Raw genomic sequence first — 25444 nt, forward strand, 5'->3', positions numbered from 1 at the left:
ATGGCTGCATCCACAAGCTGAGGCAGGGTTCCCATAACACAAGATGACTGCGCTCACAGCAGAGGTGGGGTTCCTGTAACGAGCTGTAATGAGTGATCAGCAGGAACATGAGGCTATATGGCACCAGTCTGGGGTGGGGGACCTGAGGCTGCTCCCCCCGCCTGGTGGGGCTTGACGGGAGACCTCAGGCCATGCCTCCCTATGCAACAGGGCTTGACGGGGGACCTCAGGCTGTGCTCTCTGCCCCAGCACTGGGCTGGGTGACCTCAGACCATGCCCCCAGCCCAACAGGGCTTGACAGGTGACCTCAGGCTGCACCCCCTGCCCCAGGCTTGGGGACCTTAGGCTGCACCTCCTACCCTGGTGCCAGGCTGGGGGACCTCAGGCCATGCTGCCAGCTCAGCAGGGCTTGATGGGGGACCTCAGGCCATGCCCCCCTGCCTTGGCACTGGGCCAGGGGACCTGAGGTTTTCCTGGGGGCCCTTAGGCTGCACCCCCCACCAAGCGGGGCTTGATGGGGGTGGGGCCAGCCAAGTCTGGATCTCACCCAATGGGGGTGGGGCTGGCCATGTCTGGGTCTCGTGTGATTTCGAGGTGCACACGGGTGGGTGGGGACGTGACTCTGGGTCCCACAGCATGCCCCAGACTCTGACAGGAGAAAGATTTTCATATACATTTTACTAATTTTCTTTCATCTCTGACACTTCTATTATAGAGAAAGGGCAAATAGCAATATTAAAATAGTTCTTCTAATTATTTCCCTTTTAATGTGCACGAATGTTGTGCACCAGGCCACTAGTTTATCTTATAACTGAAAGTGTGTACCTTTTGAACACCTTCATCCAATCCCTCCAACCCTGGTACCCACAAGTCTGATCTCTTTTTCTATGAGATTTTTTTTATATTTCATATATAAATGAGATAATACAGTATTTGTCTTTCTCTGTCTGACATATTTCAATTAGCATAGTGCCCCTAAGGTCCATTCATGTTGTCACCTATACCAGGTTTTCCTTCTTTTTCAGAGCTGAATATTTATCCTATACATACAGGGTGTCCCAAAATAATGTATACAGAATTTGAATGATTATAAACTCAGTGTTTATTAACACACAGTTAATTTTCAAAATTTAAAAGAATCTACAGAAATTAGTATTTTCTTTTTTTGTCAATGCCTGCTTTTATTTTTTTTAAATATATTTTATTGATTTTTTACAGAGAGGAAGGGAGAGGGATAGAGAGTTAGAAACATCGATGAGAGAGAAGCATCAATCGGCTGCATCCTGCACACCCCCTACTGGGGATGTGCCTGCAACCAAGGTACATGCCCTTGACTGGAATCGAACCTGGGACTCTTCAGTCCCCAGGCTGACGCTCTATCCACTGAGCCAAACCGGCTAGGGCTCAATGCCTGCTTTTAAACTGATCACTTTTCTGGTCCAGGCATTGCTGATAATGTGAAGCAATGGAATCGCACACATCAAGAATCATTTCATTCAGCATTTGTACACCCTCAATTCATCAACTTTTGCCAGTGTTGTACAGTAAATCTTATCTTTTATGTATCCTTATTTTAAAAAGTCTAGTGGCACTGTATTTTCTCTGTTCAAAGCTTAGTCTGGCTTCACCCATTATTTTAAATCAGCTAAACCTGAAAAGGAGTGAAAATTAAGTGAGTTATCAGCTTTAAAATATGTACACACTTTGGGAACACCCTATATATAGTAAAAACTACATATATACAAATACATATATGTAGTTTTTCTAATACACATATAACTATAGCAGCATTATTTACAACAGCCAATATATGGAAACAGCTTAAGTGAATGGACATAAGCCATTTCCATATCTTGGCTATTATAAATAATACTGCTATGATTATGGGGATGGAGATATCTCTTTGACAAAGTGTTTTCATTGACTTTGGATATATTCCCAGAAGTGGAATTGCTGGATCATGCGATAGCTTTATTTTTAATATTTTGTGGAACCACCGTATTGCTTTCCATGGTGGCTGCATCAATTTATAATCCCACCAACAATGCACAAGTGTTGCCTTTTATCTACATTCTTGTCATCACTTTTTATCTCTATTTTATGATAGCTATCATAACAGACTTAAGGTGATATCCCACCATGTTTTTTTTAAATAAATCTTTATTGCTGAAACTATTACGTATTTCCACTTTTTTCCCCCTTTGACCTCCTCTAGCCTGCCCCCACTCCCCTACCTCAAGCCTTCAGCACTTTGTTGTCTGTGTCCATGGTTTATGCATACATACATACAAGGTTTTTGGTTGATTACCTTCCACCCACCCACTGTGGTTTTGATTTGCATTTTCCTTTTTTGATTAGTGATGTTGAGCACATTTTCATGCACCTATTAGTCCTTTATATATTTTGGATATTAATCCATAATTAGACACATGGCTTTCAAATATTTTCCCATTCCTTAAGTTGTCTTTACATTTTGTTGATCTTTTTTTTATTTCTGTGCAAAGTTTTTTAGTTTGATGTAGTCCCACATATATTACTATTTATTTTTTTCTTGCTTGTGCTTTAATAGTCACATGCCAAAAAAATCATTGCTAAGACCCATGTCAAGGAGATTTTTCCTATGATTTCTTTGAGAAGTTTTATGATTTCCAGTCTTACATTTAAGTATGCAATCTATTTTGAGTTAATTTTTGTGAATGGTGTAAGATAGAAGTCTAGTTTCATTTTTTTTGTATGCGAATATCCAATTTTACCAGCACCATTTATTGAAGAGAAAATATTTTCTCCATTGAGTTTTCTTGGCTTCCTCATCAAATATTGGTTTATAGTAAATGCACTGGTATATTTCTGAGATCTTGATTTTGTTCTGTTGGCTTATGCATCTTTTTTCTAATCTTTGTTGTTGAAAGTATTACATATGTTCAGTATTTTTCCCCATTGATCCCTTCTAGCCTGCCCCACCCTCTGCCCCAGGTCTTTACCACACTATTGTCTGTGTCCATGGGTTATGCATATATGAATAAGAATTCTTTTTAATGCCAGTACCTTACTGTTTGATTACTATAGCTTTTTCATATAGCTTGAAATTAGGAATTGCGATGCCCATGCTTTGGTCCTTCTCAGGATTACTTTGGCTATTTAGAGTCTTTTATGGTTCCATACAAATTTTAGGATTATTTTCTACTTCGCTAAAAAATGCAACAAGAATCTTGATAAGGATTGCATTGAATCTATAGATGGTCTGGGTTGTATGGACATTTTAACAATATTAGTTTTTCCCATCCATGAACACAGGATGCTGTTCCATTTACTTGTGTCTTTTTCAAATTCTTTTATCAATGCCTTATAATTTTCAGAGTAGAGATTTTTTACTTCCTAGATGAATTTATTCCTGATTATTTTGTTGTTTTTAATGCTATTTTAAATATTTTCTTTGCTGGTTTTTCAAACAATTTATTGTTAATGTAAAAAAATGTTACTGGATGGCAGAGTAGGTAAACACTGGTACTTGCCACCTTTCAAAACCACATCAAAATTACAGCCACAATACAGAACAATCATCAGTCAGAACCACCTGAAATCTGGCTGGATGGAAGTACTACAACTAGACAATTAAAGAAGAAAACGCATTGATATTGGTAGGAGGGGTGGAGGCACAGAACAGGCTGGTCTGACACACTCATATGGGAATATTGTGGCTGTGGAGGCCTCTCATGAGGAATAAGGGGTCCCAATCCCACACCATTCTCCCAGTCCTGAGATCCAAAGCTAGAAAGAAAAGCCCACATAACTTTGGGCTGTAAAAACCAGTGGGAATTGTGGCTGAGTGACACAGAGGCTACTGGAGACCCAGGCAGTTCCTCTTAAAGAGCCAGCATGCAGACTTACTCATACTCACTCAATCCATTTAGGCTCCAATGCTGGGATGGCAGTTTGAAAGGAACCTGGGACATTTGGGGAAGAATTGGATTGTCTGAGATCAGGTCAAGAACATGAATATCTCCCAGACAGGGTTGTTCACATGGATCATTGTTCTGGTGCTGGAACCTCCCACACTGCAGAGCTGACTGGCAGCCATATCTGAGTTTCCATCAGCTTGACTCACACTGTTGGTTCTGCCCTGGTGATTCCTTGAGAACCCACCCCATTCAATTTGCAGCCCCACCCAAGCTCTTTGCAGTGGCTTTGACATATGAATTGCCTGTCCTGGTTCAGGCTTCAAACTTTCTAAACATCTCTTCAACAAGTATCACCTGGCATCAGCGTGCCCTCTACCTATAAATAAGAGGCCCAAGACAGCTTGGCTTCACCTAGGCACTTCCAAGCCCAATGTAAATAGCAGCCATTTGCAGATTGCTCTGTAACTCCTGCCAGGTGGCCCCAGGCAGTGGTTGACTTTGCACCTCCCAGGAGGCCTCAGAGCCAGTGCACCTGGTGGACATATTCAGATTATACCAGATTACACCTCTACACATCCAAAGTGACACACTCAAGGGGTAGACTCGGTAAGCACCAAAGCCTCATTGAAGCGAGTCCTCCTCTATAGGGGTGTCTCCTGCACAGCATCTCTTCCATTATTCTTACAGCTGGCCCTTACATCCAATTGGACTGGGATTCAGTTCCTCCTAGTGTGGCCCACAGCAATCAAGGCTCAACTACAATAAGACAGTGCACACAGTCCACACAAGAACACACCTGGAGTGCCCAGCTCAGGTGACTGGGGAGGTTGGGCCTTACAGGAAACCTACTACACAAGGAATCTCTACTAATTCCAGGAGACATAGCAGCTCTACCTAATATATAGAAAGAAACACAGGGAAGCAGCCAAAATACAGAGACAAAAACAAAACAAAACGTCACAAATGAAAGAACAGAAGAAATCTCCAAAAAAAGAACTAAATGGAATAGAAGCAAGCAAGCTACTAGATACATAGTTCAAAACAATGGTTATAAGGTTGCTCAAGAATCTTAATGAGAGTTTTAAGGGACTTAGTGAGACTTTCAAGGATCTTAGTGAGGATTTCAAGAACCTAATTGAGAACATCAAAGACATGAAAAAGGACCAGTCAGAAATTAAGCATACAGTAGCTGAAATAAAAAATAATTTACAGGGATTCAACAGTAGAGTATAGGATTCTGAAAATCAAATTAACAATTTGGAATATGAGGGAGCAAAAAACATCCAGTCAGTAGAGCAATAAGAAAAAAGAATCCCAAAAGATAAAGATAGTGTAAGGAGCCTCTGGGACTATTTCCAACATACTAACATTCACATTATGGGTGTGCCAGAAGGAGAAGAAGGAAAGCAAGTTGTTGAATACCTATTTGAAGAAATAACAAAAGAAAACTTCCCCTACTTGGTGAAAGAAATAGACTTACAAGTCTAGGAAGTGCAAAGAATCCCAAACAAGAGGAATGCAAAAGAGGCCCACACCAAGACACATTGTAATTAAAATGCCAAAGGTTAAAGAAAAAGGGAGAATCTTAAAAGCAGCAAGAGAAAAGCAGTTAGTTACCTAGAAGGGAGCACCCATATGGCTGTCAGCTGATTTCTCAACAGAAACTTTGCAGACCAGAAGGGAGTGGCAAGACATATTCAAAGTGATGAATAGCAAGAACCAACAACCAAGAATACTCTACCCAGCAAAGCTATCATTTAGAATTGAAGGTCAGATAAGGAGCTTCACAGACAAGAAAAAGCTAAACTAGTTCATCACCACTAAACCAGTATTACATGAAAGGTTGAAAGGTATTCTTGAAGAAGAAGAAGAAGAAGAAGAAGAAGAAGAAGAAGAAGAAGAAGAAGAAGAAGAAGAAGAAGAAGGAGGAGGAGGAGGAGGAGGAGGAGGAAGAAGAAGAAAGTGGCAAAAAACACCCATCTATCAACAATTTAATCTAAAAATCGAAATAACCCAAACAAGGAATTGAATGAACAAAATAAACTGATAAATAAAATAGACCCAGAAGCATGGAAACATGGAACAGACTGACAAATCTCAGAGGGAAGTGGGGGTGGGGGGTGGGAAGAGATTAACCAAAGATCTTCTATGCATATATGCATTACCTATAGACACAGAAAAAAGGGTGGTGAAGCCCTGGATTGGGGTCAGGAACCAGGTGAAGGGAGGCAATGGGGGTGGGGGGGAGAAGGGAACATTTGTTATACTCCCAACAATAACATTAAAAGAAAAAGAAATGTTACTGACTTTTGCAAGTTGATTTTGTATCCTGCAACTTTACTGAATTTGTTTATTAGATCTAACAGTTTGTGTGTGTGTGTACGTGTCTGGAGCCTTTATGGTTTTCTATATAGAGAGTCATAAAACACTACTATTTATTTCTTTCCAGTTGTGATGCCTTTTATAACTTTTTCTTGTCTGATTGCCCTGGCTGGGAGTTCCAGTAACAGGTTGAATAATATATGTACCCCAGTTAATCATTCCCCTCCCAATTCCACCCCCACATTTCCTATGAGATTTTTAAGGCTGTTCCATAATTCTAAATCTCTGGATCTGTTTAATCCATCAGTTTATTTTGTTCATTAGATTCCACAAATAAGTGAGCTCCTGTGATACTTATCTTTCTCTGACTGGCTTATTTCACTTAGCATAATACTCTCCAAATACATCCATAGTGTTGTAAAAGGTAAGAATTCTTTCTGTTTTACAGCTGTGTAGTATTCCATTAGTGTAGATGTACCACAGCTTTTTTATCCACTCATCTCCTGATGGGAACTTTGGTTGTTTCCAAATCTTAGCTATTGTAAATTGTGATGCTATGAACATAAGGGTGCATATATTCTTTCTGACTGATGTTTTAGGATTCTTAAGATATATTCCTAGAAGTGAGATCATTGTGTAAAATGGGAGTTCCATTTTTAATTTTTTTAGGAAACTTCATACTGTTTTCCACCAGTCTGCATTCCTACCAGCAGTGTACTAAGGTTCCCTTTTCTCCACATCCTTGCCAACACTTGTCATATATTGATTTGTTGATGGTAGCCATTCTGACAGGTTTGAGGTGATACCTAATTGTCGTTTCTTTTCAAATTAAAGTTTTATTGTTGAAAGTATTACATATTTCCCCTTAGTCCCCATATTGACCCCTTCTAGCCTGCCCCTATTCCCCACCCCAGGCCTTCACCACCCTATTGTCTGTGTCCATGGGTTATTCAGATATGCATACAAGTTCTTTGTGAGATCTCTTCCCACCCACCCACCAACCACTTCCTTCTGAGATTTTATAGTGCTGCATAGTATTGCATGATGTAAATGCACCACAACTTTTTATCCACTTACTTACTGATGGGCACATGGTCTGTTTCTAGATCTTAGCTATTGTAAATTGTGCCACTATGAACATAGGGGTGCATACATCCTTTCTGATTGGTGTTTCAGGTTTCTTAGGCTATATCCCTAGAATGGGATCACTGGGAAAAATGGCAGTGCCATATTTATTTTTTGAGGAAAATTCTTACTGTTTTCCATAATGGCTTCATGAGTCTGCATTCCCACCAGCAGTGTACTAGGGTTCCCATTTCTACACATTCTTGCCAGCACTTGTCATTTGTTGATTTGTTAATGGTAGCCATCCTGACAGGTGTGAGACGATACCTCATTGTCGTTTTAATTTGCATCTCTCTGATGATCAGTGACATTGAGCATTTTTTCATATGTCTATTGGTCATCTGTATGTTTGCTTTGGAGAAGTGTCCATTTTTTAATTGGATTGTTTGTCTTTCTTTTGTTAAGTTGTATGAGTTGCTTATATGTTTTGGATATTAACTGTATATCAGATGTATCATAGCCAAATATGTTATTTCATACAGTGAGTTCCCTTTTTTTGTTGATGGTTTCTTTTGCAATGCAGAAGCTTTTTGTTTTTATGTAGTTCCATTGGTTTATTTTCTCCTTAGTTTCTTTTGCCCTAGGAGATGTATTCGTAAATATATTGCTATGAGAGAAGTCTAAGATTTTGCTGCCTAAGGTTTCTTCTAGGATTTTTATGGCTTTACAACTTACATTAATTCTTTTATCCATTTTGAATTTATTCATGTGTAAGGTGTAAGTTGCTTTAGCTATTCAGGGTCCTTTTTGGTTCCATATAAATTATTGGAGTATTTGTTCTAAATCAGTGAAATATGCTGTTGGTATTTTAATAGGGATTGCATTGAATCTTTGGGTTGTATGGACATTTTAATGATGTTAATTCTACTAATCTATGAACACAGTATATTCTTCCACTTGTTTATATCTTCCTTTATCTCTTTTTTTCAATGTCCTGTAGTTTCCTGGGTCTTTTACCTCCATGGTTAAGTTTATTCCTAAGTATCTTAATTTTTTGTTGCAATGGTAAATGGGATTGTTTAGTTTCTCTTTCTGACAATACATTATTGGTGTATAAAATGCATTCAATTTCTGGGTGTTAATTTTGTATCTTGCTACATTGTCAAATTCCTTTATTAAATCTAGTAGCTTTTTGTTGGAGTCATTAGGGTTTTCTATGTATAATATCATGTCATTTGCCAATAATGAGAGTTTTAATTCCTCCTTTCCAATTTGGATGCCTTTTATTTCTTCTTGCCTGATCACTTATGGCTAGGACTTCCAATAATATATATATAGCCAGTATGCTGAGTGTCCGTCCGGATAATGACATCATGTAGTAATGGCCGGCTTCCTCTCCCTAGTGATGACTAGCCTCTTTGCAGTTTCTTCAGCCCAGAAACATGGCTTGCTTTATAGCCAGGTGGAAACATTTCACACTTTAACCAAATGTCTGTGAAACATTTTCCCGTGCCTCATCTCATTTGATCCTCACAGGGTCCTGGAGTAGGTAGATAGGAGACTCAGTAGAATCTTATTTTCTTTTCATTAGCTAGAAAACAGATTTAGAAAGTTTAAAAACTTGACCAACTGAAGAGAAGTAAGAAATGGTGGACCTTGAAAATGGACTTCAGGTTTTCTCACTGTGCAGAATATAGTCAAACACTTTAGTTAAATATATAGTCCAATATTTTATCCTTTGTTCTCCCTGCGTGATCTACAATAATAATCTTCTTCATGTTGATATTTACTGCTGTGTTGCTGACAATTACTTGAAAGAGAAGTTGGTGCTTCACTGGTCTGGAAAAAGTTTAGCTAAATCAGAAAGCAGGTCTAATTAAGCAAGTTTATTCTATATCTATAAAAGGCTAAGTTGACTTGCGTATGCACGATACATATAAAGCTCTCGTTGGTGCCAATCGCATGCATGTGTTTCGATCTGTCATTGTTGATCGTGAATTTGGTTGACACTTCTATTATAGAGAAAGGGCGAATAGCAATATTAAAATATTTCTTCCAATTAATTTCCTTTCAATGTGCACGAATTTGTGCAATAGGCCACTAGTGTTTAATAAGAGTGGTGAAAACATACATTCCTGTCTTGGTCCTGTGTTTAGGAGAAATGGTTTTTATTTTTGCTCCTTGTGTATGATGTTGGCTGTAGGTTTGTCATATATAAACTTTATTATGTTGAGATATAATCCCTCTATTCCCACTTTGCTGAGAATATTTTTAAAAAATGGGTGTTGGATTTTGTTGAATGCTTTTTCTGTATCTACTGATATGATAGTGTGATTGTTTCCTTTCAATTGGTTTATGTGATGTATCACATTTATTGATTTGCAAATGTTATACCAGCCTTGCATCCCTGGAATAAATTCTACTTGGTCATGGTGTATGATCTTTTTTATATAATGCTGGATCTGATTTCTTAATACTTAGTTGAGGATTTTAGCCTCTACGTTCATCAGGGATATTGGCCTGAAATTCTCTATCTTTGTGGTGTCTTTATATGATTTTGGAATTAGGATAATGCTGGCCTCAAGAAAAGAGCTTGGAAGTATTCCTTCCTCTTGGATATTTTGAAATATTTTGAGGAGGATAGGTGATAGTTGTTCTTTGAAGGTTTGGTAAAATTCACATGTGAAGTCATCTGGATCAGGGCTTTAATTTGCTGGGAGGTTTTTGATTATTGCTTCTATTTCATCAGGAATTATCAACCTATTCAGATTTTCTGATTCTTCCTGATTCTATATTGGAAGATTGTATTTTTTTTAGTAATTTTCCATTTCATTAACATTGTCCAGCTTGTTAGCATAAAGTTGTTCAAAGTATTTTCTTACAATCCTTTTGATTTTTGTTGTGTCAGTTGTTACTGCTCTGCTTTTGTTTCTGATTTTAATTATTTATGTCTTCTCTCTTTGTTTCTTGATGAGTCTGGGTAAAGATTCATCAATCTTGTTTATCTTTTCAAAGAACCAGCTCTTAGTTTCATTTATTTGTGTGTTTGTGTGTGTGCGTGTGTTTTAGTTGCCTGGTTTTGCCCTCATGTCCATTATACTCCATCTGATCTTTAATTATTTTCTTCCTTCTACTACTCTGGGCTCTCTTTATTGTCTCTTTCTAGTCTTTGAGTTGCAGGATTAAATAACTTATTATTATTTTTTCTTGTTTTTTTTCCCCTTTATTGATTAAGGTATTACAAATGTGTCCTTATCCCCCCAATGTCCCCTCATCCCCCCAATCCTGCCCTTACCTTCACCCCCTGTTGTCCACATCCATCGCTTATGTTTATATGAATGCATACAAGTCCTTTGGTTGATCTCTCCCCCTCATCCCCACCCTCCTCTATCTTCCTTCTGAGTTTTGAGCATCTGATCGATGCTTCTCTGTCTCTACATCTGTTTTTGTTCATCGGTTTATGTTGTTCATTATAATCCACAAATGAGTGAGAGCATGTGATATTTATCTTTCTCTGACTGACTTATTTCACTTAGCATAATGCTCTTCAGCTCCATCCATGCTGTTGCAAATGGTAGGAGTCTCTTCCTTTTTACAGGAGCATAGTATTCCATTGTGTAGATGTGCCAAAGTTTTTTAATCCATTCATCTGCTGATGGACACTTAGGCTGATTCCAAATCTTAGCTATGGTAAATCATGCTGCTATGAACATAGGGATGCATATATCCTTTCTGATTGGTGTTTCTGGTTTCTTGGGATATATTCCTAGAAGTGGGATCAGGGGTCAAATGGAAGTTCCATTTTTAGTTTTTTGAGGAAACGCCATACTGTTCTCCACAGTGGCTGCACCAGTCTGCATTCCCACCAGCAGTGAACGAGGGTTCCTTTTTCTCCGCATCCTCGCCAGCATTTGTCATTTGTTGATTTGTTGATGATAGCCATTCTGACAGGTGTGAGATGGTACCTCATTGTTGTTTTGATTTGCATCTCCCGGATGATTAGTGACTTTGAGCATGTTCTCATATGTCTCTCAGCCTTATGTATGTCCTCTTTCAAAAAGTGTCTATTTAGGTCCGTTGCCCATTTTTTGATTGGGTTGTTTATCTTCTTTTGTTAAGTTGTATGAGTTCCCTGTAAATGTTGGAGATTAAACCTTTATCAGAGATAATGGAGTCAAGCCAGTCTCTTCAATAAATGGTTTTGGGAAATTTGTTCAGACACATGCAAAAAAATGAAACTAGACCACCAACTTACACCATACACAAAAATAAACTCAAAATGGATAAAGGACTTAAACATAAGACTGGAAACCATAAAAATATTAGAGGAATCCATGGGTAGCAAAATCTCAGATATATGCCGAAGGAATTTCTTCATTGACACAGCTCCTAGGGCAATGGAAACTAAAGGGAAAATAAACAAATGAGAATATATGAAAATAAAAAGCTTCTGCATAGCAAAAGAAACCATAAACAAAACAACAAGAAAACCCACTGCATGGGAGACCATATTTGCCAATGATATCTCTAATTTTCTTGTTTTTTGAGGTAAATCTGTAGTTCTATGAACTTCCCTCTCAGGACTGCTTTCACTGTGTCCCATAGGTTTTAAGTTGTTTTGTGTTCATTTTCATTTGTTTGCAGGAAGTTCTTTATTTTTTTCTTGATCTTCTTGGTCGTACATTCATTATTTAGTAATGATATTAGTCTCCATGTGTTTAAATGTTTTTTCATCTTTTTATTGTAATTTATTTCTAATTTTATGCCATTGTGATCTTAGAAGATGCTTGATGTGATTTCAATGTTCTTGAACTTGTAGAGATTTACTTTGAGTCCTAACATGTGGTCTATCTTTGAGAATGACCCATGTCCACTTGAGAAGAATGTATATTCTGCACCTTTGGAATGAAATGTTCTATAAATGTCAATTAAATCCACCTGATCCAGTGTGCCATTTAGAGTCTCTGTTTCTTTGTTAATTTTTTTGTTTGAAGATCCATCCAGTGAAGTCAGCAGAGTATTAAAGTCATCCATAATGACTGTATTGCTATTGATCTCTCGCTTACAGTCCTCTAGAGGTTTTCTTTTTTTTAATATATTTTATTGATTTTTTTACAGAGAGGAAGGGAGAGGGATAGAGAGTTAGAAACATCGATGAGAGAGAAACATTGATCAGCTGCCTTCTGCACACCCCCTACTGGGGATGTGCCCACAACCAAGGTACATGCGCTTGACCGGAATCTAACCTGGGACCCTTGAGTCTGCAGGCTGATGCTCTATTCACTGAGCCAAACCGGTTAGGGCACTAGAGGTTTTCTTTATATATTTTGGAGATCCTATATTGGGTCCATATATGTTTATCAGGGTTATGTCTTTTTGTGAGGTTGATTCCTTTAATATTATGTAGGGACCTTTACTGTCTCCTATGATGGCCTTCATTTTGAAGTATATTTTCTCAGATATGTGTGTGTTGCTACCCCAGGTTTTTGTTTTCCTTTTTGTTTGCATGGAAAAGTTTTCTATTCCTTTACTCGCAACCTGTGTGAGTCTTTTGTTCTGAGGTCGATCTCTTGTAAACTGCATATAATTGGGTTATGTTTTTGTATCCATTCAGCTACACTATATTTTTTTATTGGAGCATTTAATCCATTTGCATTTAAGGTTATTATTTTTTAAATATATTTTATTAATTTTTTTTTACAGAGAGAAAGGGAGAGGGATAGAGAGTTAGAAACATTGATGAGAGAGAAACATCAATTCAACTGCCTCCTGCACACTCCCCACTGAGGATGTGCCCGCAACCAAGGCACATGCCCTTGACTGGAATTGAACCTGGGACCCTTCAGTCCGCAGGCCAACACTCCATCCACTGAGCCAAACCAGCTGGGGCTTAAGGTTATTATTAATAGGTACTTATTTATTGCCATTTTAATTCTTTATGCTTATGTTTCTCTCTCTATCCATTTCTTCCCATTACAGTAGTCCCTTTAACATTTCTTGTAGTGCTGGTTTGGTGGTGATAAACACCTTTAGACTTTTTTTGCTTGGTAAGCTCTTTATTTCAACATCATTTTGAATGATAGCCTCGCTGGATATAGTAATATTGGTTTCAGATCCTGGTTTTCATTACCTTGAATTCTCCATGCCATTTCCTTCTGGCCTGTAGAGTTTCTGATGAGAAATCAGCCAAAAGCCTTATGGGAGGTCCTTTGTAAGTAACAAATTGCTTTTCTCTTGTTGCCTTCAAGATTCTCTCTTTGTCTTAAATTTTTGGCATTTTAATTATGATGTGTCTGGGCATGGGCCTGTTTGGTTTCTTCTTGCTTGGGACTCAATGTGCCTCCTGAACTTGTGTGACTTTTTTCTTCACCCGGTTGAGGAAGTTTTCTGCCATTATTTATTTTCTTTTTTCTATCTTTATTGATTAAGGTATTACATATGTGTCCTTAACCTCCTGTTACCCCCCTGTCTCAAGTAGATCCTGGGAAAAGAGCTGGGGTGTTTATCTAAGGCGTCCCTGAGATAAACTTTAACCATGCAGGTGTGAGACATCCAAGTAGTTGCTAGCAAAGAAGCTACTCTATGAAAGCAGGGCAAAAGGGAAGGCTTAGGACCAAAAAGAGACCAGAAGTTTTAATTTAAATTTTAAGTGTATGCAAAATAATTCAATTAACTACCAAAGGAATTACACCACATGAAACATATGCAGTTGCAAATCACACAGCACTGTATTACTCACACAATTCCTGGTGTTGCGAGTACAGGCTTATTGGGGATCTCAGTGGTGCTGTCCTCTGGTGTCCGGCAGCTGGGCTGGGCTGGGCTGGATACAGGGGGCCAGCGTTCCTCACCTGAGAGCTCAGTTGCATCTCAATCGGGAGTTACTAGCCGTTCTTCTGCCGTCTGGCAGAGAGAGGAGCGTGGAGTGGCGTCGCTTGCCGGACTAATAAGAGGATGTGCCTTTGTGGCTGTCTCAACAGGCGAGCATTGGGATGGTCAGGACCCCCATTTTTAAAGCTTTCACCCATTTGCAGAAGTCAAGTTGGCTATTAATGAATTATGTCAATGCACACATGTTTATCTCAAACCGGGCGAGGGGCTACATGTGGTTATCCAGGGAGAATACATCACTCACTCAAATGGTTATCCTGACAAGTCAGTCTGAGTTATTTACTGAAGTTCAAATCCTTATCTATGAGGGACACACGCTTCAGGGCAGTGGGGAATGTGTTCTTAATATCACACTTTAAGTTTCAAGGAAAGTTAATTTAAACATTATAAAACCTTCTTAATATTTTTTCAGGCATTTTTAAAGCATTTTTAAACATTTCTATATTTTACTACAATACCCCCCACACTCATGCCCTCACCCCCCTGGTGTCTGTGTCCATTGGTTAGGCTTATATGCATGCATACAAGTCCTTTGGTTGATTTCTCCCCCTTACCCCGGTTCTCTATCCCGTGTTCTCTTTCTTTGCCTTCTGGCACACCTATTAGGTGAATATTGTAATGTTATATGTTGTCCCACAGCTCCCATAAACTGTCTTCCTATTTTTTAATTGTTTTTTTTTTCTTTTTGGTTTGCTGACTCCATAATTTTTCTACCCTGTCTTCTAAATCACTGATTGGATCCTTGGTTTCCCCTAATCTGCTGTGTGTTTCTTCCACTATGTACTTTATTAGTGTTATGTCATACTGCATAGTTAGTATGCCTTTTCTCATGCTGTTGGGCATCTTCGCCATCATTTCTCTGAACTCTATGTCTGAATGAAACAACAGAGAATAGAATAATAAAAAATCAATAAAGCAAATACATAACGATAAATTAAAAATGAAAAAAGAACGGAAATAGAAAAATATAAAACAGAAAAGATAAGAAACAAGGGAGAAAAAAAACTGAAGTGGCGTTCGTTTCAGCAGAGTTTAGTGCCCCATGGGGGATCCCTTTGGATCCTACTCTTCTGTTCTGTCTACCACTTCTGGGCTTCCCTTGAGCTACTTAGTGCTAACTACTTTCAGAAACTGTCCTCCTTTGTCTTTCAGCAACCTACTTGAAGCTCCAAGAGATCCACTGATAACACCTTTTGTCTCTGTCTCCATAGAACTTGGCTGCAGGCAGGAGGTGCCAATCTGCCCTGTAAAGTAGTTTTGTTAGCAGCATGGGGCCCAAGGCTGGGTCAGCAAACACCATTTGTTCCCATGGTTCTGCCTCTGTCCACCTTTGCCTGCTAGCCAGCTGTCAATCTTAATCACTCACAAATCTGTTTCTGAAAGGGCTTTAGACAGGGGAGGTGTTGTTTAGCTTTCAGGGAATGTGGTGGGTGTGTTTCCCTTTCCCAGAGCTATTCCACTTCATGTGACCCAAAAATATTACTCTGCCCTGGGCTGGACAGAGATCCTTGTATGGAGATCAGTGGGGTTGGCTGGAAACCTGAACTTTTTTTCAGCTCTCCAATGTGGGGAAACTACCAGCCCTTGTTCTTAGGATAGTGGGGCATACAGCCCCTCCCCCAATTCAGTCATGGATGCTCCCTGAGGCTGTTCCAAACCCATAGGCTTTGCCTCTGGTTTTGTTTCCTCTATAAAGCTCAGAATGCAGGGCTCTCGAAGGTGGGACAGGCTGTATCATTTAGGGCAGGGGTTTTTTTGTTTGTTTGTTTTTGTTTTTTGGTGTGTTTTTTTTTTCTTCTTCCTTTTCCTACCCATTGTCTACTGGGAGTTGCTAGCTCCTCTCAGGGGAAAAATGGCCATTTCAGTTTGGGGGCCTAGGACCAAATACTCCTGTCTGCTGCTTGTCCACATCTCCCTGCAATGCTTCCCTCCTTGGCCTTTCTTTAGGCACCTTGAGTCCATGTCTCTTGCACCAAAGCTTTGGGTAGTTAGCTGCAAATAAAAACTCTTGTGCTCTGAATTAAAAAACAAAAACAGCAACAACAACAAAAACAAAATTGCGACTTTCTCTCTGACTGGCTCAGATCTACCAGCGTCAGACTCCATCTGGGCCAGCAGCCCTGCTGCCTTTCATGTCTGGATGTCACATGGACCATGGGTCTCAGCTCTGGGGCTCCAGACTGTGGACCTAGCAATCCCTCCTCAGTGTCGGCCTGCCCGCCTGCCGCCCCTGGGAGCTGGGTCAGCTCCTGTTAAAATCTTGCCCCCTTTCTACTGGTCTCTAGGCATTTTCTGTCCTTCCTTGATATAATTCTCCTCCTCAGCTGGACCTCAGTTGGTAATTACAGGTGAATGTTCTCAAATTTAGTTGTATTTCCAGTCTGGCACTGGGACGAGGTGCATGACAGATCTGCCTATTCGTCCACCTTTTTTGTTTTTTTTTTCTCTCCTGGACACTCAATTTTTTAAACTTTTAAACTAGAATTGTGTGTTATGCACCACTATTACCATATTATAGAATCTAATTTTACTATATGTTTACAATTACCAGTGAAATTTACAGTACCTCTTTGTGTTTTATATTAATTAGCTTTCTTTTACTTCTACTCAAAAAACATCCTTTAGCATTTCATGTAAGACAGGCCTGCTGGTAATGATTTCCTCAGCTTCTGTTTGTCCCAGAAAGTCTTTATTCCTCATTTATTTCTGGAAGACAGTTCTGCCATGTATAGAACTCTTTGTTGACAGTTATTTTCTCTCAATATTTTGAATTTGTCATCCCATTCTCTCCTGCCTGCAAAGTTTATGTGGAGAAATCCACCAATAATCTTATGATGATTCCCTTGTATTTAAGTTCTCTCTTTTCTCTTAAAAGTCTTTCCTTGTTTTTGAATTTTGACAAGTTATAGTGTGTCTAATGTAGCCCTACTCAGGTTCATCCTATTTTAGGCCCTTTGGGTGTCTTGAATCTGGATGCCCATTTCTCTTCCCAAACCTGAGCCCTTATTCCTTTAACTATACTTTCTGTGTTTTTCTCTTTCTCTACTCCTTCTGGAATTTGCATAATGTTAATATTGTTTCTTTATTCGTGTTTCATAATTCCTGTAGGCTTTTATCACTTTTTCATTCTTTTTTTGTTTTTCATTTTGCTCCTCTGACTTAGGATATTTCAAATACCCTATCCTTCAGATTACTGATTCTTTTTTCCTGCATGGTCAAGCCTACTTTTGAAACTTTATTGAATTCTTCAATTTATTGTATTTTTCAACCCTAGGATTTCTGGGGGTTTTGATAGTTGCTATTTCCTTGTCAATCTTCCCTTTGTCCATGCATTGTTTTCTTAATTTTGTTTAGTTTTCTGTCTGTGTTTTCTTAATATTCACAAAACTTCCTTTAGATAATTATTCTGAAATTTTCTGTCTGTCAATTCATAGATATCCATTTTTAGGAAAAATTATTGGAGCTTTATTTGTTTCTTTTTGTGATGTCATATTTACCTGATTCCTCATTATTCTTGATTCCTTATGTTGGTATATGCACTTATGAATAATGGGCTCCTCTTACAGACTTTATAGGTTCACTTTGGCAGACAGTTCTTCACCAGTTAACCCAGTTTGTGTTTCTGGTTGTGTCTTCTGATGATGTCTTTGTGCAGGTGGAACCTGCTTTTGTGTTCTATTTGGGAGCAAGTCTACCTACCCTTCCAGCTACGAGGATGGAGATGGAGGAACATTTGGATAAGACTGCTGGCTTGGTTTCTAACCCAAGTGAGACCTTAATCTGGATTCTGGGGGTGCCTGGATTCTCTGATCAAACTTACTAAATGACTGGGACTCTCAATTTCTCAAACAGGTTCTGTGGTCAGATGGGACTGGGAACCAACCTCTATGAATTAGTCATTCTGCTTTGTTATGGCCCTGGAAGCCTCCATACCTGATACTTGGTACTGGCTTTGTTCTAGGGATGATCTGATCTACTCATCCACCTATAGGCTTGAGCACCACTCCCAGGATAGTCACCGCCTTTCTGGTCAGGTGGGACTAGAAATCACTTTCTACATTGAGTGTAGCTGTGACTGAGCACCTAGTCTGGCATGGGAAAACCCGGCTCTGGGGTCAGAAAATTCTTCTTTTGTGGATCTGAGTCAAACAGATCTGCACCATGTTGAGTTCCCTGGTCTGAGTGTATCCAAGTTGGTTCTAGAGATGAGCAAAGTTGCTGGATGAGATTATTATTGAGACACTGAATGTATGAACTCAATCTGCCAAGATCCATGTGCTAGTTGATGAAAACCACTACTCCTTTCTCCATCACAATCAGATTCCCAGTGGCCAGACCCCTGAAGTCCCTATGATGAAAGATCAAAGTAGGGGCTCCCACACAGCATCCCACAGTGTTGAGGGAGGCTGATTTACCCCCTCCAATTTTTTTATATTGGAGAAAACAGGGTCAGTAGAGATTTCTTCTGTGGTGCTGTTCTATCCTGGAGAAGAAGCAGTGTGGTCAATGTGTAGCTACAGTTATTACCTTTCTAATGCAGTCTGTTTTGGTCTCTGAGGTACAGAGGGTACTTTATTTTTTTAATTCTTTATTGTTTAAAGTATTACTAAGTCTCCTTTTACCCCCATTGACCTCTCCCCAGCCGCCCCCACACCCCAGCAAATGCCCTCACCTACAGGGGGTACTTTAGCCTCACCTTTGTGTTCAAGTATTCTCCCAGTAGTGTCGTGTTCTTGAATAGATGTTAGTTGTTCTTCACATGACTTTCTCCTTTTACCTCTTATCTCTTTTGTAAGGATACTAGTCATTGGATTTGAGTCCCATCTGAATAATCTGGGATGATGTCACCATTCAATACACTACAGTATATCTACCTAAAGTTTTCTAAATTTTGTTGCTCTTTAAAAAAAGAAACATTTGTTTCCATTGATTTTTCTATTGAGTTTCTTCCATTCTCTATATTCTCTCCCTACGCATTTATTCCTTTAATTTGATCTTCCTTTGCCATTTTTAAACCAGATTGCCTGTTTTTGTTGTTGAATTACAAGGGTTCTTTATAAATTATGGATAGTAGCCCCTTATCAGATATACAATTTACAAATATATTCTGCCATTCCATGGGTTGCTTTTTTGTTCCATTGATTGTGTTTTTTGGTGCACAAAAGCTTTAAACTTTGATGTATTTTATCAATTTTCCCTTTGTTGTCTATGCTTTTGGTGTTATATTTTATTTTATTTTCCTTTTTATGGAATTTATTGGGGTGACACTGGTTAACAAATTATACAGGTTTCAGGTATACACTTCTACAGCACATCATCTGTACACTGTATTGTGTGTTCACCACCCCAAATCAACTCTCAGTCCATCACCATTTATCCACCCTTTACTCTCCTCCCACCCACCCCCATCCTCCTCCCTCTGCAGTCGCCATACTGTAGTCCCTGTCCATGAGATATTTTCTTTTTTTTTCTTTTTTGCTCAATCCCTCCACCCCTGACCCAGCCAACCCCCAGAAAACTAGTCAGCCTGAACTCTATCTATGAGTCTATGTGTCTGTATTTTGTTCATCAGTTTATTTTGTTCATTAGATTCCACATATGAGTGAAATAATAAGGTACTTGTCTTACTCTGACTGGCTTATTTCACTTAGCATAATGCTCTCAAGGTCCATCCGTATTGTTGCAAATGGTAAGAATTTCTTCTTTTTATGGCCAAGTAGTATTCCATGGTGTCATATTTTAGAAATTATTGACAAGTTGAATGAAACTATTTTTCTGTCCTTTTCTAATAATTTTATAGTTTTAACCTTTATGTTTAGGCTTTTGTTTCATTTGAGCTAATTTTATATATGGTATAAGGTAGAGGTCTTTATATCTAAAGTGGGTCTGTTATAAATACACTATAATTAAATCCTGTTTTTTAATTCATTATTTTAATCTGTCTTTAATTTGGGAATTCAATCCAATTACACTTAAAATAATAACTGATAATGAAGGACTTACTATTGCTATTACATTTGTTATTGTTTGTATGCCTTATGTTTTTGTACCTAATTTTCTCTATTGCTACCTTATTTTCTGTTTGATTTCATTTAAATGCCTCTTTTGGTACAACAAGGAGACATGTGCAAAGAGAAGACATGGAACCATGATTTATGTTAAGAACACAAGCCCAGCCCAGGAAGGACTGTAGCTTGATATGAGCAATAAATATTTTGCTATTTAAGGAGCTGACCTCTGAATACACATGTAATAAGACATTTCATTTCAATTGTATATTTACGACTTAAACCTAACACTCAACAATTTATTTTCTAAAGTTGGTAAATAGTTTGTATATATCCTCAAGTGTCATTTTTACATGAGTAGAATTAAGATAATATTTTACAATGCTAGAAAGTATAATTTTAGGAGATAAAGATTTGTATTTATATACTCCCTAGGACCTTTGGATTAGAAGATAATCATTTCACATATTAATTTATATTGTTTTACTTATATCTTTGTACTTTTTTAAAATATATTTTATTGATTTTTTAGAGAGGAAGGGAGAAAGATAGAGAGTTAGAAACATCGATGAGAGAGAAACATTGATCAGCTGCCTCCTGCACACTCGCTATTGGGGATGTGCCCGCAACCAAGGTACATGCCCTTGACCGGAATCGAACCTGGGACCCCTGAGTCCCCAGGCCGACGCTCTATCCACTGAGCCAAACCGGTTACGGCATATCTTTGTACTTTTTAAAAACAGCTAACATTTTTAGAATTAGCATCCTGAAATCAGGTTTGCTATGTTATGCCTGAGTATTTTTAATCATTTACTTGAAACATCTTAGAATTCCAGGTTTTCTGATCTGAATCTTTTGTGGCTTGAAAAAGTATAAATACTAAAATCATGTAGGAAAAGAATCTCAATTAGCATTTGGGTTGTCAACTATAAGAACTTTTATGGCTAGTAAAATTTTCTAAACACTAGTTTCATATTACTTAATAGAAGAAAACTTCATGTGCTTAGAAAAAGTGTTAGATGCTTGGCCAAAAGTTGTAGAGTGAAATTACCATTTGTAAGGCTTATTTACTTCTAAAAGCTTTTCCAGAGTTGGTAGAGAGAAGAGGGGTGGTGGATATTTTAAAATAAGGCACTACATCTTTTCTCCTTTGCTCCTGAACACATTGTTTTCAACCCCTCCTCCCACTACCTACTCCATGTAAAAGTGCCTTGTATATTTCCACTCTTGGCCTTTTGATAAATTTCAGCAAGTGAAGCTAGTGAATAATGAAGGCTCAAGTGAATTCAACCAATCAATCAGCCTATATATTTATTGATTGCCTACCACATGCCCAGCCATGCCCTTTGTGCACTATACCTCATAATTGAAAACATCTAGGAAACACTGCTTATTAAAACAGAATGATTGATAGGTTTTAATGCTCAACTGATAACAAAACAACAGACGGAAAGCTAAAACATTGATTTATGAATCTCTTACTGCTGAATTTTGCTGAAAGACATAGTTATTTTCTGATTGTTTCAGTAAATCAAATTTTATCTAATGACATAATAATATATTTTGTTTTCCTGATTCACATAAAATTTATTTCACGTAAGAACTTTACTAACCCCATAAACTGGTCTTAATTATTTTAAATAGAATATCCAACATATTTGTAGAATTGTCTTTATAACAAAAATTTTTGAAATCAAACAAATACATTTTTGTGTATATTTACTCTAACTATATAAAAATAGTTGACTAAATTGTTTTAAACATGATATCTTGCCCTTAATAAGCTTGTATAAAAATAAAGATAGTAAAATTCCTTTAAAATTTTTATATCATTTATCAAAGTAACTATATAGATGCCTTCCTATGAATATGTAACCATATACAGTAATGTGTATATATAATATATAATTAATATTGTAATCTATGGCATCTATGTTATCTATTGTAAGTATAATTTTTCATGAGAAAGATAAACTATAATAATTGGATTCACAAACCTTAACTATCCACATAATGTGATTCCAATTTATATTCAAATAAGTGTATCTACTCTTAGCCAAGAGTAGCAGATCTCCATTAGGCACTTCCTTGCATTTACATTCAGTTTTATGATGTCCATAAAAAGACTACTCCAGTAATCACCAGACTGTCTAGTTTTCTTCTATCTCATGCACAAGATTTTTCCTTAGAAATATGTTTTATATTTCTCTTCTCATTTTCTACCTCCCCTAATTTAGTTCCAAACTGGGATTACCTACCTCTTGACTAAAATATTATTAAAGTTTCTATACTTATTTAATTCAATATACAGATTTAGTCAAATTAATCATCCAAATGTATAAAAATACAATTCTGATCATACAACCCATTTGATTAAAAACCTTCAATGGCTCCCTGTATTCTACAGAATCTATATATATAAAAGCCCAGTGACCGAACAGCGAAATGACCAGAACAACCAGTCGACCAGTCGCTATGAAGTGCACTGACCACCAGGGGGCAGACGCTCAATGCAGGAGCTGATCCCTGTGGTCAGTGCGCTCCCACAGTGGGAGCACTGCTTGGCTGACTAGGATGAGCGGCTGCTCCCACAGTTGGAGCAGCCACTAGCAGGCCCAGGGTGAGGCCCAGTCTCTGCACCTATCAAATACCTGAGATAATCCAGACTCTGGCCTGACCCCACCAGCTGATGCAGGCCCTCTAAGGTGTGTTCTAGAAAGAGCACGGGGAGCTGGCATAGGCAGATGGCAAGAAGGGACGTGACTGTGGGCCCCCCGGGGAGGCTGTCCTGATAGCTGAGGATCTTGGTGTATGGCTGCCCTGAACATCCCTGATGATGTCACCGACCTGTCACACATCAAGGACATTCACTGAGTGGCTTTGGGGTGCAAAGTTCTCCACCAGGTTCCTCTAGGACACAGAACATGCCTTTACCCAAGACATTACCCCAAAATATCAGCTCAGACTAATTTCCTCATTCAGCAGCCACTCAGAAGATGGGTCCACAGCCACTCAGCTGACCGAGATGAGCCACGCCTCAGACCAATGCACTAATCCTTGCACCGAGCCTTTAGTTATATATAAATGTACTTGGTATTCATGGCCTTAACAAAGTGACCCCCAACTCCCTTTCTAGTTCTAGTTGAACTGAAAATTCCCAAAGATACCTTATCCTTTTACTCCACTGGACTCATACTACTCTTTTTCCCCAGAGTGCTTTTTTATTTCTGCCTATCAAAATTCTTCTCATCTTTTAAAATTTGGCTGAGATATCAATACTCAAGTTGATGCAATTTTTCCATATCTTGATTTTCTATAACACTTCATTTATTGTACCTTCCTTAAGACACTTATCATAGCTTTCTTTGTACTAAAGTCACTCAGGTACTTGTCTTATTTTTCTCTCTCAGATCATAGGTCTTGCCCTCCAGGAATTATGTTTTACCTACCTTAGCTTTATTTCATGTACAGCACCTAGTACAGAAGAGATGCCTGATAAATATTTGAACAGAATTCAAATAAGTTACGGTTGGAAGTTATCTATACTTATTGCAATAAAGTTCAATTTGTCAAAAAGTTTTTGAAGTCTTTCACAATTGTTTTAAGGGCCTGTGGGATTATTTAAAAAGCTTTCAGTGGTGACAAATCCTCATCATTTGAGGGAAAATTTGATTTTGGAAAGTAAAATTTATTCTTAGTCAGGTTTAGTGAATAATATAAATGTTCAATCTGGGCTGTTATATTTTCAGTTATTGAAAAAGAAATCTGAAGTAATGAGACAGAATCTCTGGATGAGTCATGAACAAAAAACTCCAAAAGGAAAGTTCCCTAAATGCTTTCCTAAGTTTTCTACTTTGAAGCATACAGTACTCATTTGGATGTGTGAGTTATAACATATTTGTCAAATGCGTCTTGACTCTTTGTAGATTAATTTTGCAGTTTTCTAAACTAGAATATTAAAAATGTATTTGGAATTTAAATATTACTTAAACAAGAAGTATATTTCCTTGCTAATTCAAAATACTGTATTTTATATTTTCTGGTGAAGGAGAAACTTTGCCATCATTATCGCACCAAACAAAATTTTCCAAGTTGATGGGAAACATTTATACAGTACTTTGAATCAAAAAAGCTTACAAGTTCAACTACTATGCCTGAGTGTCCTGAGTTTTACCAGAAACATACAGAACTAAAGAACAGATTCAAAGCCAACAATAGAGGGCTATAAGACAAAAAAGTGAAAGTCATCTCTTCACAAATCTCATGGAATTTATAGCATTGGTATATTAATGTGCTTATAGAAGTTTTCAATTTTATTCATTGCATACAATTGGCTTAAGCAAGAAACCACTTTTTATATTATTGAAATGTATAGTGTACATCTTTAAAGAAATTACATTAACCATTTTTATTATATGTATTATTTTATGTGAGTTTTCAGTAGTTACTGGGTCTCTTGTAATTCATTCGGTTTAACATGTTTTCTCTAACAACTTTATATAGTCAGTTTAAACATTATCCTAATAGATGGGAGTATGTGAAGTGATGGTCCAAAATGGTTGGATATCTCTATTATTTCAAGAATATATTATATGATTATTTTAGCAGCATTACCTCATTCATTGAGGTTAGCAATCAATTTATTTTATAAACGTTACATCACATACTAATTATTGGTGGAAGACAAGAAACTATATATTTTGAAGAATATTTCCATAGAAATTTTGTCATCACTCTCAGTTCACTATTTTAAAAATAAATTATTCAAACTTCATGACCCTCAGGGATTCTAGTTAATTGACATTTTACTGTAGTGGTATTTTAACTTGAGCAACTATATTTTTAAATTTTTCTTAAAAGTATTACTTGGAGTTTATATCAGTTTAGCCTATCCTTAGCATATTGGTGTATTTTGAACTCAAAGTAAAATGGCAAGTATAGTGGTCAAGGATGGTAATAATTTAAATAATTGATAATATTACTTTACTATTACATTGACTGATCATCACTTCTTATTAGTAGGAATAATAGCAATTCATAAGCTATGACTGAATATAATTCATCAAACACAACAAATGCTTGATTGGATTCCATTTTCCCACAACTTAGCAAGATTGATTTGCCTTATCAGTTTCTCAGGAGGTACATGTTTGAGAAGGAAGGAGAGGGCAAGTGAGAATTTGGAGTACTCCAAATCTTTGTGTGTCCCAGGAAAAAAGTATGGCAAAGTACAGTCTAACCATTGTCTGAGCCATAGTT

At 37.8% G+C, this 25444-nt stretch overlaps 1 protein-coding gene across 1 annotated transcript in view; it reads left to right on the plus strand.

Moving 5' to 3' along the window:
- Positions 1 to 25444, plus strand: part of HDX (highly divergent homeobox) — a 137713-nt gene that overhangs the window by 54559 nt on the left and 57710 nt on the right. The gene's annotated exons all lie outside the window — the stretch shown is intronic.

The sequence above is a fragment of the Myotis lucifugus genome, unplaced genomic scaffold (assembly GCF_000147115.1).
Source record: "Myotis lucifugus unplaced genomic scaffold, Myoluc2.0 scaffold_4, whole genome shotgun sequence".
Taxonomy (NCBI): Eukaryota; Metazoa; Chordata; class Mammalia; order Chiroptera; family Vespertilionidae; genus Myotis; species Myotis lucifugus.